The sequence below is a fragment of the Hemicordylus capensis genome, chromosome 5, assembly GCF_027244095.1.
Source record: "Hemicordylus capensis ecotype Gifberg chromosome 5, rHemCap1.1.pri, whole genome shotgun sequence".
NCBI classification, from domain to species: Eukaryota; Metazoa; Chordata; class Lepidosauria; order Squamata; family Cordylidae; genus Hemicordylus; species Hemicordylus capensis.
In genome coordinates, this window is record NC_069661.1 from 248,027,016 (window position 1) to 248,034,191 (window position 7,176).

Genomic DNA, 7,176 nt, shown 5'->3' on the forward strand with positions numbered 1-7,176 from the left:
ATTCCCAGCCCTATCTGGAGATAGGGATGTGCAGAACCAACGTTTGGGCTGGTTTGGTGGCGGGAGGGATGCTCTTACCACCCACCATGTTTCCCCCACTGGCACTGGCACCAAAATTGCTGGCATGGGGTGGCAATGTACCTCCTTGCTGCCCCGGACAGCATCCTCCTGGAAGTGGCCAGTGCATGTATGTGATGTGCACTCACGCACTGGCAACTTCCGGTATGATGCCGTCCAGGGCGGCAAGGTATGCTGCCACCCCTGCTCCAGCAATTTTGGTGCCAGTGCCAGTGGTGGAAACACGTCTGGGGGGGGGTGTAAGGGCACCCTCCCTGCTCCTTAAAGGTAACACTCTTCCTCCCCCCATCACCGAACTGGCCCGCATGCTGGATGGATCTCCAAACCAGTTCTTGCACATCCCTACCTGAAGATGCTGCCAGGGATTGATCCTGGGTCCTTCTGCATGCAAGCAGATGCTTTCCCACTGAGCTATGGCCCCATCCCCCAAGGGGAATTTATTTATTGATTTATTTTTATTTTAGTTATTGCTAAATTTATACCCCACCTTTCATTAAGAAAATCTCAAGGCGGCTCACAATGAAATTTAAAAACACGATTATTAAAAAGATACATTATAATATTGAGCTAAAAAGTATAAAAACAAATCTGATTAATAATAATAATAATAATAATAATAATAAATTAACACACAAGCATAAAAACAGTACAAAATACAAGCAGCAGCAGTGGAGACAATCTTATAAAAGCCTGGGTAATTTCTTGCAGTGCTCACATGTAGTCCCCCATCCAAATGCAAACCAAGGTGGATCCTGTTTAGCAAAGGGGACCATACTTCCTTGCTACCACAAGACCAGCTCTCCTTCCTAGTCTATAGTAGGCTATAATAATGGCTTCCAACCAAAGAGGTATAACAAAAGAATGGAGAAGTGAGATGAAAAGATGCAAATGGAGGGACCCACATTTTAATATTGTTCCATTGTTGAGTTGCACATGACCAGGCGAAATGGCCGTCTCACAGGGCTGCCAACCCCGCAGGATTAGCATGGACTCTCCAGGAACTGGCACTAATCTCCGGATTACTACCCTGGACATTTTAATGGCTTGTTATTGTGAAAAACCTTGGCGCTGGGGGATTCCAGGAATGGCTTTGTAGTAGGCAACCCAACAGTGGCAAGAGGGAATTGTGGGTAGGGGAAGAGTTGAGTGGCAGTCGGTTCAAGCAGACTGGTGGATGTAGGCCCTGCTGTTTCACTTCTTTCATTTGCAGGCGGGAGGAATGGCACCTATCGAAGGGGATTCTGGCCCAGAAAAAGCCAAATAGTAGCCTGTACCTCAGGCAGGCTGATGGAGAGGGCTCATCCTCTTTCCTTCTGATCCTAGCTACCCAGCCTTAGCTGCCGAAGGAGGTAATTCTGGGCAAGGAAGAGCCAAATGGCTATTGGTCCCAGCTAAGACAATAGAAGGAGGCCTAATTTTCTCACCGAGGGGAGGGGGGGCGGTACAGTGAGAGAATTAAGCCTCTCTCATGGATTGAGTGATTGATTGATTGATTGATTGTTAAATTTATATACCGCCTTTCATTCAAACAATCCCAAGGCGGTTTACAGCAAAGTTTGCATGCAGAAGCTCCCTGTTGGATTCCTGGCATCTCCAGTTGGGCTGGAAAGACTCCTGCCTGAAATCTTAAGAACATAAGAACAGCCCTGCTGGATCAGGCCCAAGGCCCATCTAGGCCAGCATCCTGTTCCGCACAGTGGCCCACCAGATGCCGCTGGAAGCCACAGACAGGAGTTGAGGGCGTGTCCACTCTCCTGCCATTACTCCCCTGCAACTGCCTTTACTCCCCTGCAATCTTGGCTGCTGCCAGGCAGTACAAGCAATCCTGAGCTAGATGGACCAAGGGTCTGATTCAGTATAAGACAGCTTCTTATGTTTCTAGCTTAGCTTTCAGTCCAGTATGCTGGTTTTCTAAGTACAGGGGGTTATTTTGTGTGGTGAAACGCTCAGCCATTGGAATACCCACCTGCAGTTTGACGTGGTATAGTCTGAACACTAGTTGGCCACCTCGTTGAGAGCCAGATGATTGTTAATTGCTGGAGAAATAATCTTGAATGCCTCTTGAATGTGTTGGCTCCATCCTCCACCATGAATTCCAGCTGAGGCCTACAAATATTAGCACACATTTACTTGCCTTGCCTGATTTGTTTTTCTCCTGGAGCCTTGACGGATGTGTGACTAGTGCCAGGCAACTCCCTCAGGCTTGCCAACAGGTACGTGGGTTCATTCTGCCCTTTCCTTGCTCCCAACAGGAAGAAAGTTCTGACAAAAAGTAGGTGGATATTATCCTCATATGCCTCTGAAAGAATAGCACGTTGCCAGTTAATGGGTACCTCCGAAGCCAACGGCTTCCTATTTGACATGTTTACAATGTCTGGAATGCTTTTGAAACAAACCATTTTCCTGAAGCCGTACCAACCTGCCGGCATGCGGAATGGTCAGTCTGGGAGCATTATCAACAAATCACACTTTAAAGGTGAGAGAGCCCTTCCATGGTTGGCGCTGTGGGGTTTCCTCCCCCTGCCTCAAAGTGGTTTCGTACCAAGACCCCTTTGTTCACCAGTACCAATTATACTCCTATATCATTTCTCGAAAAGTTGTTTCTCTCGCCCACCACCTCTTTAGAAGGGAATCATGTTCATGTTCAGAACGAAGGTGACACTGAGGGCGTCAATTTACCTTTCACTCGGATTCAGGGGCCCAGTAGGGGAAGGACTTACCCTTGGGGTGGGGAGAACAGAACCGCCTTTCCATATGTCTAATTAGCCCCAGGTTGGGATAATGGAGCTAAATGACTAGCTGTCAACCGAATGGTAAGCAATTAGCCATACGCCAAGAAAGACAGGATTGCTAACCCTTCTTGCAACTAACTAGCTTGAAGCGAAAAGAGAGAGAATACATAAATGTCTCCATTTTTCGCAGAGATTAATGCTAGTCTTTGATTTAGTATTTGGAGTTTTGTTTTGTTTTGTCTTTATAACAGCCATTTGCATGGTCTCAGCAAGGACCACCTCTAGCCATTTGATGTATACGCTCAGGAGGGGACAGGCTGCGTAGGCAATGGAGCTCCATCCAGCCTTTGTTAGGACTGAGTATTTCTGGTGGCAGTAAACGAGATCGGGGAACGATCCTTTTTGGAGGAGAAAGCTGAATGGAGCCCTGCCTTCCAGGCCAGCCTACGGAGCCTTACTGTGTCGCTTTCAACGACTATATTAGCAACCAAGTAGTTTTCCTGAGTTTCTAATTGCTCCTGTTCACAGATGGAATGCAATTGACCGATGCTAAATCCCACTACGCCCCTCCAATAAGGAAATCGTGCATTGTTATCCCCCCCATTACAATTCCCCCAATTACATCGGAAGCATGTCAAAGTGGTCATGCCCCAATCTTGTACTTATTTCACTGGGTTAGCTTGACCGCAGATCAGGGGAGCTCTTGCATTTCTGAGGCTTCCAAGACCCTTTTAAAAGTGGTGGTTTTTTATCACTCCAAAGAATTAGAAGAGGGAGGATTCTCCTTCCCACCCTTAACTGCTCACAGAAGGCCCCAGCCAATAGGCAGTCTGAGGAGTTGCCTTGGCAGGGGTAGAATTCCACAGGAAACTGCTTTATACCGAGTCAGACCACTGGTCCAGCTAGCTCAGAGTTGTCTATCTACACAGACTGGCAGCAGCCTCTTCAAAGTTTCAGGCAGGAGTCTCTCTCAACCCTATCTTGGAGATGCGGCCAGGGAGGGAACTGGGGACCTTCTTCATGCAAGCAGGTCGGTGCTCTTCCCAGAGTGGCCCCGTCCCCTAAGGGAAATATCTTACAGTGCTCACACATGTAGGCTCCTATTCAGATGCAAACCAGGGTGGGCCCTGCTAAGCAAAGGGGACAATTCATGCTTGCTCCCACAAGACCAGCTCTCCTCTGAGGAGCCAGCAGTGCACCAGCCAGGTTGGTCTCTGGGTCATCTCGGAGAGACCATATTACACCTCTGCTGAAGGAGTCACACTGGCTGCCTATAGGTTTCTGGGCCAGCGTGGTGTAGTGGTTAGAGTGCTGGACTAGGACTTGGGGAGACCCGAGTTCAAATCCCCATTCAGCCACGATACTAGCTGAGTGACTCTGGGCCAGTCACTTCCCTCTCAGCCTAACCTGCTTCACAGGGTTGTTGTGATGAGAAACTTCAGTTTCTCAGAGTACACCGCTCTGGGCTCTTTGGAGGAAGAGCGGGATATAAAATGTAAAAATACATACATACATAAATACATACATACATACAAAGTGCTAGTTATAACTTATAAAGCCCTAAACGGCTTAGGCCCTGGGTATTTGAGGGAATGTCTTCTTCACTATGAGCCCCACCATCCATTGTGTTCATCTCTAGAGGTCCGTCTCCAGTTGCCGCCAGTTCGTCTGGTGCCGACACGGAGAGGGGCCTTCTCGGTTGCTGCCCCGGGACTTTGGAATGTGCTCCCTATTGCGATACGATCCTCCCCATCTCTGACCATTTTTAAAAAAATGCTTAAAAACCCATCTTTTTACTCAGGCTTTTTCAGCTTTTTAATAGTTTTTTAATTCTGTGATTGACTTTTAAATTGTTCGTTTATAATTGTTTTAATGTGTGTTTTATATGTGTTTTATCATTGTGAACTGCCCAGAGATGCAAGTTGGGGTGGTATAAAAGTGTAATAATAAATAAATAAATAAATAAATCGATGTGTGTAGTAACCATTCACATATATGGGAAGGAGCAAGGAAAATAATACGTGGCAGGGATACTGTTGAAGTGGTATCCCTTATCCCTGGAGATCGTAGTGCCTAGAATGAGAAAGAAGGGTCCCCTCTCATGATGTCCCCAGGCTGCAACCTGGTTGCCCAGTTGTCTGTGATCATGTGAATCCGCTCTATGGCAGGAACCACATATTCCCTGGGGGCAGGAAACTGAGATGTATAGCCAAGAATCTAAGTTGGTTAAGAACCGAACCTCGAGCCATGCTGCACCTGAGGTCCATGCTACATCTGAACCCATGTTCTTCACTCATCCCTGGTTTGTTCCAGGCTAGCCATCCCCCTTTGCAATCAGGACTATTGGCTGTAAAGCAGATGAGGTAGGGAAGGTTTACCTGTTGAAGGGCAGCATCTGAGCCATACAACAGCCGTGGAGGGCGCAGGACCCCACGGTGTAAAGGACTGTGTTTTTCTTTGTGGCGGAAACAAGGTGTGTATTCCTCTCTCTGTGTAAAAATACAGGGCTTTGAACTATTTGCAATGGCATTGCATTGTCAGTTCCACAGGAGCTTTAGAGGACTTTCATGGCCTTGACATCTGAAGCCTTCCAGAACAAGTTAAGTGGGTCCTGCATTTGAAGTGGCGATACAATAATGATTGTAGCAGAAGGAGAAAAGAATCGTATTAATTCCAGCAGACTTCAAGAAACTTACAGCTCTGAAAAAGTTCTGTTCAGCTTTTGGCTCAGAGGTCCCTGGTGATAAAGAAGCATTGAAATCAAAGATAAAGATTCAGATAAAGACTGACAGGAGGACCGCAGCTTTTCAGCCCTTGACTCTCGAGTGAATGCCACATGTTTTCAGCTTCTATGGAGAACGGTTTTATTTTATTTTTAAAAAATTGAAATCACGGCCAGCATGAAGCTGAAAGGCAGAACAAGAGAGATGCTACATTTAGACTTCTGTACAGGTATGGGTCCTTCATTGATAATTGCATCTAGAAACAGACTATTGTTATACTATGCTACAATATAAGGGCCAAGGACAATAGATTTGTGGAATCGGAGTGAATGTGTGCATGCGTGCTTGTGCGTGGGTGTGCATGTGCACGCACTATCAGAATTAACATCTGACACCACTAAGCTATTCAGGACTATGGTTTAGGGTGTCTCAATCAAATATTTCATATACACAAATTCCTTCTTGCTCTCTCTATGTGAGCGATTGCTAAAGAAAACAGAAATATGACCACATTGATAATGAACACAGAAAAGTTGACCTATAATCAGCAATGACCCCTGTAACTTGGCATAACCTCTGCTAACTTGGCAAAGAGGCACCTTTTAATGTGGTGATACCCTTTATTTAGCAGGGTGAGATTAACTGGCCCTATCCACCCCCAGCACATCATCCCTCCAGTGACTGTTGCTGGTGTCTAGCTTATGTTTATTTTAGATTGTGAGCCCTTTGGGGACAGGGATCCATCTTATTTATTTATTATTTCTCTGTGTAAACTGCCCTGAGCCATTTTTGTAAGGGCGGTATAGAAACCGAATGATGATGAAGAAGAATAAGAATAACCTATTATCAGATACACTGCAGGAATAATAGACTGGACCCAGGCAGAGCTAGAGATGGTAGATCGTAAGACCAGGAAAATAATGACCATCAATCATGCCCTGCACCCCTGCAGTGATGTCAATAGGCTATACCTCACTCGCAGCTCAGGTGGAAGAGGAATGCTGCAAGTCCATCAAACAGTAGAGGAGGAGAAAAGAGGCCTTGAAGAATATATCAAGGACAGTGAAGAAGATGCACCTAAAATGGTCAATAACGAGAAACTATTCAACACCAATGAAACAAAGCAGGCCTACAAGAAAGAACAAGTCAAGAACCGAGCAGAAAAATGGAAAAATAAGCCACTGCATGGTCAATATTTGCACAATATATCTGGAAAATCAAACATCACCAAGACCTGGCAATGGCTTAAGAATGGCAACTTGAAGAAAGAAACAGAGGGTTTAATATTGGCTGCACAAGAACAGGCACTAAGAACAAATGCAATAAGAGCAAAAGTCAAAAAATCAACAACAAACAGCAAGTGCCGCCTTTGTAAAGCAGATGAAACAGTGGACCACCTAATCAGCTGTTGTAAAAAGATCAAACAGACTGACTACAAACAAAGGCATGACAAGGTAGCAGGGATGACACACTGGAACATCTGCAAAAAATACAAGCTACCTGCAAGTAAAACTTTATTTCGGTCGTAGACCAGCAATACAACAATATTAAAATAATAATGATAACAAACTACCTGTAGCTAAAGATTGGTGGGACCATAAAATTGAAAAAGTTGTCGAAAATGAAGATGCAAAAATATTATG